We start from the raw sequence: 10,636 nt of genomic DNA, 5'->3' as shown, positions 1-10,636 counted from the left end.
ACCTTTCCAGATTCTAGGGAATTTTGGAAAATTAACACCAGTGCATCGACTACCTCACTAGCGACCTTCTTAAGACCCTAGGATATAAACCATCGGGACCCAGAGACTTGCCTGTCTGCAGCTCCATCAATTTGCACAGTATCATTTCCCCAGTGATTTCAATTTCACCAAGTTCCTCTCTCCCTTTCACCTCCTGATTTGCAGCTATTACTGGAATGTTTTTTGTGTCCTCTATAGTGAACACAGAAGCAAAATATTTGTTCATTCCTTCTGCCATTTCCTTATTATCTAGTGTTAACTCCCCACTGTCACTCTAGAGGATCAACACTTGCTTTACGTAATCTTTTCCTTTTTAAATACCTGTAGAAACTCTTGTTATCCATTTTTACCTTTCTAGCTAGCTTCTTCTCATACTCTAATTTTTTTCCCTTTTAGTCGTTCTCTGCAGTTCTTTATATTCTGTTCAGTCATCAGTCCTGCCACTCATCGTTGTGGAATTATCAGCTTTTTCCTTAATCTTGATGCTTTCCTTAACATCCTTAGTTGACCACGGGTGGTGGGTCCTCCCCTTAGAATTTTTATTTATAATAGGAATGTACTTATTCTGAATACTCTGAAATATCCCCTTAAATGTCCGCCACTATTTCTTTATTGATCTATCCTCTAGCCTAGTTTCCCAGTTCACTTCAGCTAGCTCAGCTTTCATCCCCACATAGTACTGACCCTCTGACAGTGCAGCACACCCTCAGTACTGACCCTCTGACGGTGCAGCACACCCTCAGTACTGACCATCTGACAGTGCAGCACACCCTCAGTACTGACCCTCTGACAGTGCAGTGCTCCCTCAGTACTGACCCTCCGACAGTGCAGTGCTCCCTCAGTACTGACCCTCCGACAGTGCGGCACTCCCTCAGTACTGACCCTCCGACAGTGCAGTGCTCCCTCAGTACTGACCCTCCGACAGTGCGGCACTCCCTCAGTACTGACCCTCCGACAGTGCAGCATTCCCTCAGTACTGACCCTCCGACAGTGCAGTGCTCCCTCAGTACTCACCCTCTGACAGTGCAGCACTCCCTCAGTACTGACCCTCTGACAGTGCAGTGCTCCCTCAGTACTGACCCTCTGACAGTGCAGCACTCCCTCAGTACTGACCCTCTAACAGTGCGGCACTCCCTCAGTACTGACCCTCCGACAGTGCGGCGCTCCCTCAGTATTGACCCTCTGACAGTGCGGCACTCCCTCAGTACTGACCCTCCGACAGTGCGGCGCTCCCTCAGTATTGACCCTGTGACAGTGCAGCACTCCCTCAGTACTGACCCTCTGACAGTGTTGGGTTCCCTCAGAAATGCACTGGGAGCTTCAGCCTGGATTTTGAAGTCTCGGAAGTGGGAAATACACTCAGACCTTCTTAGAGCTGATGCAGAGCGACTCAATTAGAGAGAGCAAATCACTGAGAGAGTGACTCACTGAGAGTGACTCACTGAGAGTGACTCACTGAGAGAGACTCACAGAGAGTGACTCACTGAGAAACTCACTGAGAGACTCACTGAGAGAGACTCACAGAGAGTGACTCACTGTGAGAGAGTCTCACTGCGAGAGACTCACTGAGAGAGCGACTCACTGAGAGAGGACTACTCACTGAGAGAGAGACTCACTGAGAGAGGACTGCTCACTGAGAGAGTGACTCACTGAGAGACTCACTGAGAGACTCACTGAGAGAGTGACTCACTGAGAGAGACTCACTGAGAGACTCACTGAGCGAGAGAGACTCACTGAGAGAGTGACTCACTGAGAGAGTGACTCACTGAGAGAGAGATTCACTGAAAGAGTGACTCACTGAGAGAGACTCACTGAAAGAGGACTACTCACTGAAAGAATGACTCACTGAGAGAGAGACTCACTGAGAGAGCGACTCACTGAGAGAGTGACTCACTGAGAGAGTGACTCACTGAGAGAGACTCACTGAGAGAGAGACTCACTGAGAGAGAGACTCACAGAGAGAGACTCACTGAGAGAGGACTACTCACTTGAAGAGTGACTCACTGAGAGAGAGACTCACTGAGAGAGGACTACTCACTTAAAGAGTGACTCACTGAGAGAGAGACTCACTGAGAGAGAGACTCACTGAGAGAGAGACTCACTGAGAGAGGACTACTCACTTAAAGAGTGACTCACTGAGAGAGAGAGACTCACTGAGAGAGAGAGACTCACAGAGAGAGACTCACTGAGAGAGAGACTCACTGAGAGAATGACTCACTGAGAGAGAGAGACTCACTGAAAGAGAGAGACTCACAGAGAGAGACTCACTGAGAGAGATTCACTGAGAGAGACTCACTGAGAGAATGACTCACTGAGAGAAAGAGAGTCATTGAGAGAGAGACTCACTGAGAGATAGTGACTCACTGAGAGAGAGAGACTCAATGAGAGAGAGACTCACTGAGAGAGTGACTCACTGAGAGAGAGACTCACTGAGAGAGAGACTCAATGAAAGAGAGACTCAATGAGAGAGACTCACTGAGAGAGTGACTCACCGAGAGAGTGACTCACTGAGAGAGAGATTCAATGAGAGAGAGACTCACTGAGAGAGTGACTCACTGAGAGAGAGATTCACTGAGAGAGTGACTCACTGAGAGAGAGACTCACTGAGAGAGAGACTCAATGAAAGAGAGACTCAATGAGAGAGACTCACTGAGAGAGTGACTCACCGAGAGAGTGACTCACTGAGAGAGAGATTCAATGAGAGAGAGACTCACTGAGAGAGTGACTCACTGAGAGAGAGACTCACTGAGAGAGAGACTCACTGAGAGAGTGACTCACTGAGAGAGAGACTCACTGAGAGAGAGATTCACTGAGAGAGTGACTCACTGAGAGAGATTCACTGAGAGAGTGACTCACTGAGAGAGAGACTCACTGAGAGAGAGACTCACAGAGAGTGACTCACTGAGAGAGAGACTCACTGAGAGAGTGACTCACTGAGAGATTCACTGAGAGAGTGACTCACTGAGAGAGATTCACTGAGAGAGTGACTCAATGAGCTATAGCCGACACTACGCTGGCAGTATGCACATATTTTACTTGATGATCTCTCCTGTGGAGGCTCCTGGGATGTTTTACTAATTTAAATGCTTTGCATAAACACAAGTCGTGGCACAAGGTAAGTTTTTACATTTTTTTTACTCAAATATATCTCATCTCTCTTAGATGCTGGGAGGATATTTCCCCTTGTGGTGAAATTTAGAACTAGGGGCTGTAGTTTCAGAATAAGGGGGCTCCCCTTCAAAATGGTGATGAGGAGAAACTTCTTCTCTCAGAGGGTTGCTAATCCTTGGAATTCTCTTCCCCCCAGAGCAGTGAAAGCTGCCTGTTATTGGGTATACCCAAGACCGTTACACTTTTCGATCGACAAGGAAGTCGAGGCTTAGAAACATAGAAGATTGGAGCAGGAGTGGGTCACTCAGGCTTTTGAGCTTGCTCCGCCGATCTGATCATATCTCGCTCTCTCCCCAAACCCCTCAATACCTTCAGAGTCCAGAAATCTATCTATTCCCTTCTTAAATATATTCAGTGACTTGCCCTTCACAGCCTCCTGTGGTAGAGAATTCCACAGGTTCACCACTCTCTGAGTGAAGAAGTTTCTCCTCATCTCAGTCCTAAATTGTCTACCCCGTACCCTGAGACTGTGACCTCTTGTTCTAGACACCCCCCAGCCAGAAGAAATATCATCCCTGCACCCAGTCTGTTCTGCCCAGTCAGAATTTTATACCTTTCAATCAGATCTCCTCTCATTCTTCTAAACTCCAATGAATACAGGCCTAGTCGAACCAATCTCTTCTCATACGACAATCCCGCCATCCCAGGAATCAGTCTGGTGAACCTTCACCACACTCCCTCCATGGCAAGCATATCCTTTCTTAGGTAAGGAGACCAAAACTACACACAATACTGCAGGTGTGGTCTCACCAAGGCCCTGTACAGCTGCAGTAAGACATCTTCGTTCCTGTACTCAAGTCCTCTCGCAATGAAGGCCAACATACCATTTGCCTTCCTACCTGCTTGCTGCACCTGCTTGCTTGCTTTCAGTAACTGGTGTACAAGGACACCCAGGTCCCTTTGTACATCAACATCTCCCAATTTATCACCATTTAAATAATACTCTGCCATTGCGTTTTTCCTATCAAAGTGGATAACTTCACCCTTATCCACATTTTACTGCATCTGCCAAGTATTTGCCCACCCACTCAACTTGATGGTAGAGGTCATAGTTTGGAAGGTGCTGTCGAAGGAACCTTGGTGAATTCCTGCAGTGCGTCTTGTAGATGATACCTCTTAACGTCCTCCTCTCACTCACATTCCTTAGTTTTGTGTCGTCAGCAAACTTGGAAATATTACATTTGGTTCCCTCATCCAAACCATTGATATACATTGTGAATAGCTGGGGCCCAAGCACTGATCCCTGCGGTACCCCACTAGTCACTGCCTGCCACTCTGAAAAAGACCCATTTATTCCTACTCTCCATTTCTTGTCTGCTAACCAATTCTCAATCCATGCCGATATATTACTCCCAATCCCATGTGCTTTAATTTTATACACTAACCTCTTACATGGGACTTTATCAAAAGCTTTCTGAAAATCCAAATATACCACATCCACTGGTTCTCCCTTATCTATTCTGCTAGTTACAGCCTCAAAAAACTCCTGTAGGTTTGACAAACATGATTTCCCTTTCATAAATCCATGTTGACTTTGTCTAATCCCCTTGATATTTTCTAAGTGTCCTGTTATCATGTCCTTTTTATAATAGATGTTAGGCTAACAAGTCTGTAATTCCCTGTTTTCTCCCTCTCTCCCTTTTTTAACTAGAGGGGTTACATTTGCCACCCTCCAATCTGTCAGGACTGTTCCAGAATCTACAGAATTTTGGAAGGTGACAACCAATGCATCCAATATTTCCATGGCCACCTCCTTTATTACCCTGGGATGTAGATCATTGGGCCCTGGGTATTTGTCAACTTTCAGTTCCATTAATTTCTCCAGCATTATTGTTTTAGTAATACTCATTTCCTTCAATTCATCCTTCTCACTAGACCTGTGGTTCCCTAGTATTTCTGGGAAGTTATTTGTGTCTTCCCCCGTGAAGACAGAACTAAAGTAGTTGTTTAACTGCTCTGCCATTTCCTTGTTCTCTATTATAAATTCTCCCATTTCAGACTGTAAGGGACCTACATTTGTCTTCATTAATAGTTTTCTTTTTACATACTTACAGAAGCTTTTACAGTCTGCTTTTATGCTCCTTGCAAGTTTACTCTTATAATTTGTTTTTCCTCTCTTAATCAATCTGTTGGTCCTTTTTTTTATTCTTTCACGGGGATGTGGGTTTCGCTGGCTGGGCCCAGCATTTATTGCCCATCCCTAATTACCTTTGAGAAGGTGGTGGTGAGTTGCTTTCTTGAACTGCTGCAGTTCATGTGGTGTAGGTACACCTACAGTGCTTTTAGGAAGGGAGTTCCAGGATTTTGACCCAGCGACAGTGAAGGAACGGCCGATATAATTCCAAGTCAGGATGGTGAGTGGCTTGGAGGGGAACTTCCAGGTGGTAATGCTGCCCTTGTCTTTCTCGATGGTAGAGGTCATGGTTTGGAAGGTGCTGTTGAAGGAGCCTTGGTGAGTTCCTGCAGTGCATCTTGTAAATGATACACACACTGCTGCCCAAACCTGGATATTGTCCAGGTCTTGCTGCATTTGGACATGGACTGCTTCAGTATCTGAGGAGTCGCGAATCATGCCGAACATTATGCAATCATCAGCGAATATCCCCACTTCTGACCTTATGATGGAAGGAAGGTCATTGATGAAGCAGCTGAAGATGGTTGGGCCGAGGACACTACCCTGAGGAACTCCTGCAGTGATGTCCTGGAGCTGAGATGACTGACCTCCAACAACCACAACCATCTTCCTTTGTGCTAGGTATGACTCCAACCAGCAGAGAGTTTTCCCCCTGATTCCAACTGACTCCAGTTTTGCTGGGGCTCCTTGATGCCACACTCGGTCAAATGCTGCCTTGATGTCAAGGGCATCACTCTCACCTCACCTCGGGAGTTCAGCTGTTTTGTCCATGTTTGAACCAAGGCTGTAATGAGGTCAGCAGCTGAGTGACCCTGGCGGAACCCAAACTGGGCGTCAGCGAGCAGGTTATTGCTAAGCAAGTGCCGCTTGATAGCACTGTTGATGACCCCTTCCATCACTTTACTGATGATGGAGAGTAGACTGATGGGGCGGTAATTGGCCGGGTTGAATTTGTTCTGCTTTTTGTGTACAGGACATACCTGGGCAATTGGCTGAAGACTGGCATCTGTGATGCTGGGGACCTCTGGAGGAGGCCGAGATGGATCATCCACTGGGCAATTCTGGATGAAGATCATAGCAAATGCTTCAGCCTTATCTTTTGCACTGATGTGCTGGGCTCCTCCATCATTGAGGATGGGGATATTTGTGGAGCCTCCTCCTCCAGTGAGTTGTTTAATTGTCCATCATCATTCACGACTGGATGTGGCAGGACTGCAGAGTTTAGATCCGATCCGTTGGTTGTGGAATCACTTAGCTCCGTCTATCACTTGCTGCTTATGCTGTTTGGCGTGCAAGTAGTCCTGTGTTATAGCTTCACCAGGTTGACACCTCATTTTTAGGTATGCCTGGTGCTGCTCCTGACATGCCCTCCTGTACTCTTCATTGAACCAGGGTTGATCCCCTGGCTTGATGTTAATAGTAGAGTGGGGGATATGCTGGGCTATGAGGTTACAGATTGTGTTCAAGTACAATTCTGCTGCTGCTGATGGCCCACAGCACCTCATGGATGCCCAGTCTTGAGTTGTGAGATCTGTTCAAAATCTATCCCATTTAGCACGGTGATAGTGCCACACAACACGATGGAGGGTAGCCCCAAACAGGACTTTGTCTCCACAATGACTGTGCAGTGGTCGCTCCTACCGATACTATATCATGGACAGATACATCTGCAGCAGGCAGGTTGGTGAGGATGAGGTCAAGTATGTTTTTCCCTCACCACCTGCTGCAGACCCAGTCTAGCAGGTTTGTCCATTAGGACTCGGCCAGCTCGGTCAGTAGTGGTGCTACTGAGACACTCTTGGTGATGGACATTGAAGTCCCCCACCCAGAGTACATTCTGCACCCTTGCCACCCTCAGTGCTTCCTCTGAGTGATATTCAACATGAAGGAAGCACTGATTCGTCAGCTGAGGGAGGGCGGTACGTAGTAATCAGCAGGAGGTTTCCTTGCCCATGTTTGACCTGATGCCACGAGACTTCATATGGAGTCAATGTTGAGGACTCCCAGGGCAACTCCCTCCTGACTGTATACCACTGTGTCCCCACCTCTGCTGGGTCTGTCCTGCCGGTGGGACAGGACATACCCAGGGATGGTGATGGTGGTGTCTGCGACATTATCTGTAAGATATGATTCTGTGAGGATGACTATGTCAGGCTGTTGCTTGACTAGTCTGTGAGACAGCTCTCCCAATTTCGGCACTAGCCCCCAGAGGACTTTGCAGGGCTGACAGGGCTGAGTTTGCCGTTGTCATTTCCGGTGCCTAGGTTGATGCCGGGCGGTCCATCTGGTTTCATTCCTTATTGACTAGTTTTTAGTGGTTTGATGCAACTGAGTGGCTTGCTAGACCATTTCAGAGGGCGCTTAAGGGCATTGCTGGGGGTCTGGAGTCACAAGTACGACAAACCAGGTAAGGAGGGCAGATTCCCTTCCCTGAAGGACATTAAAGAACCAGATGGTTTTTTTTTAAACAACAATCGATTCCTGGTCATCACCAGACTTTTCATTCCAGATATTTTATTGAATTCAAATTCCATCATCTGCTGCGATGGGATTAGCCTGGGTGTCTGGCTTACTAGTCCAATGACATTACCACTATGCACCGTCTCCCTCCTTTGCTGAATTTTAAACTGCTCCCAATCCTCAGGCTTGCTACATTTTCTAGCAACTTTATACAACTCCTCCTTGAATCTAATACTATCCCTAATTTCTTCTCTTAGCCACAGTTGGGCTGCTTTTCCTGTTACATTGCCTACGCTCGTTCTTTAAATATTAGCCACTGGTTATTGGGGAGAGGCAGGAAAGTGGGGCTGAGACCACAACCTGATCAGCCATGATCTTACTGGACAGTGGGACAGGTTCGAGGGGCCAAATAGCCTCCTCCTGCTCCTAACTCGTTTGTTCTTGGACTTTAACAATTTTGCCTGAGGGTCAAATGCCCTCATCAGCTGCAGTGATAAAAACAAAAAAACTGCGGACGCTGGAAATCCAAAACAAAAACAGAATTACCTGGAAAAACTCAGCAGGTCTGGCAGCATCGGCGGAGAAGAAAAGAGTTGACGTTTCGAGTCCTCATGACCCTTCAACAGAACTGAGCGAATACAAGGAGAGGGGTGAAATATAAGCTGGTTTAAGGTGGGGGGGGGGAGAAGTGGGAGGGATGATGTGGTTGTAGGGACAAGCAAGCAGTGATAAGAGCAGATAATCAAAAGATGTCACAGACAACAGAACAAAAGAACACAGGTGTTGAAGTTGGTGATATTATCCAAACGAATGTGCTAATTAAGAATGGATGGTAGGGCACTCAAGGTACAGCTCTAGTGGGGGTGGGGTGGAAAGACTAGCCCAGCATACAAGATTTAAAAATAATGGAAATAGGTGGGAAAAGAAAAATCTATATAAATTATTGGAAAAAAACAAAAGGAAGGGGGAAGAAATAGAAAGGGGGTGGGGATGGAGGAGGGAGTTCAAGATCTAAAGTTGTTGAATTCAATATTCAGTCCGGAAGGCTGTAAAGTCCCTAGTCGGAAGATGAGGTGTTGTTCCTCTAGTTTGCGTTGGGCTTCACTGGAACAATGCAGCAAGCCAAGGACAGACATGTGGGCAAGAGAGCAGGGTGGAGTGTTAAAATGGCAAGCGACAGGGAGGTTTGGGTCATTCTTGCGGACAGACCGCAGGTGTTCTGCAAAGCGGTCGCCCAGTTTACGTTTGGTCTCTCCAATGTAGAGGAGACCACATTGGGAGCAACGAATGCAGTAGACTAAGTTGGGGGAAATGCAAGTGAAATGTTGCTTCACTTGAAAGGAGTGTTTGGGTCCTTGGACGGTGAAGAGAGAGGAAGTGAAGGGGCAGGTGTTGCATCTTTTGCGTGGGCATGGGGTGGTGCCATAGGAGGGGGTTGAGGAGTAGGGGGTGATGGAGGAGTGGACGAGGGTGTCCCGAGGGAGCGATCCCTAAGAAATGCGTGGGCATGGGAAGGTGCCATAGGAGCCTCCGCCATTTCTGCCAACTCCAGCATGATGCCACCACCAAACACATCTTCCCTTCACCCCCCTTATCGGCATTCCATAGGGATCGCTCCCTCCGGGACACCCTGGTCCACTCCTCCATCACCCCCTACTCCTCAACCCCCTCCTATGGCACCACCCCATGCCCACGCAAAAGATGCAACACCTGCCCCTTCACTTCCTCTCTCCTCACCGTCCAAGGACCCAAACACTCCTTTCAAGTGAAGCAGCATTTCACTTGCATTTCCCCCAACTTAGTCTACTGCATTCGTTGCTCCCAATGTGGTCTCCTCTACATTGGAGAGACCAAACGTAAACTGGGCGACCGCTTTGCAGAACACCTGCGGTCTGTCCGCAAGAATGACCCAAACCTCCCTGTCGATTGCCATTTTAACACTCCACCCTGCTCTCTTGCCCACATGTCTGTCCTTGGCTTGCTGCATTGTTCCAGTGAAGCCCAACGCAAACTGGAGGAACAGCACCTCATCTTCCGACTAGGGACTTTACAGCCTTCCGGACTGAATATTGAATTCAACAACTTTAGATCTTGAACTCCGTCCTCCATTCCCACCCCCTTTCTATTTCTTCCCCCTTCCTTTTGTTTTTTTCAATAATTTATATAGATTTTTCTTTTCCCACCTATTTCCATTATTTTTAAATATTTTTAAATCTTTTCTGCTCTCCCCACCCCCACTAGAGCTATACCTTGAGTGCCCTGCCATCCATTCTTAATTAGCACATTCGTTTGGATAATATCACCAACTTCAACACCTGTGTTCTTTTGTTCTGTTGTCTGTGACATCTTTTGATGATTTGCTTCTATCACTGCTTGCTTGTCCCTACAACCACACCACCCCTCCCACGTCTCCCCCCCCCCCACCACCTTAAACCAGCTTATATTTCACCCCTCTCCTTATATTCACTCAATTCTGTGGAAGGGTCATGAGGACTCGAAACGTCAACTCTTTTCTTCTCCGCCGATGCTGCCAGACCTGCTGAGTTTTTTTCCAGGTAATTCTGTTTTTGTCTTCAGCTGCAGTGCCGGCTAACAGCCTGCAGGTGGCGCCGCAGCGCCAGATCACGTGACCTTTGCTCTATATCGCCGCTATCAGGCTGACGGTGGTACTACAGCACCACCCCCCCCCCACCCCCAAACATCCCATTTATTCAAGGGTTTTACTCAAGATTTTAGCCAATATTTCAACAAGCAATCAAAATATGAAGGTCTATTTGTGCAGAACTAGGCCGTAAATAAAGCAACATTCATTATTTCTCCCTCCCTCCCTTT

Source organism: Carcharodon carcharias, chromosome 33 (assembly GCF_017639515.1).
Source record: "Carcharodon carcharias isolate sCarCar2 chromosome 33, sCarCar2.pri, whole genome shotgun sequence".
In the NCBI taxonomy this organism is placed as follows: domain Eukaryota; kingdom Metazoa; phylum Chordata; class Chondrichthyes; order Lamniformes; family Lamnidae; genus Carcharodon; species Carcharodon carcharias.
The sequence above is the reverse complement of the archived record's forward strand: the minus strand, read 5'-3'. Positions refer to the sequence as shown.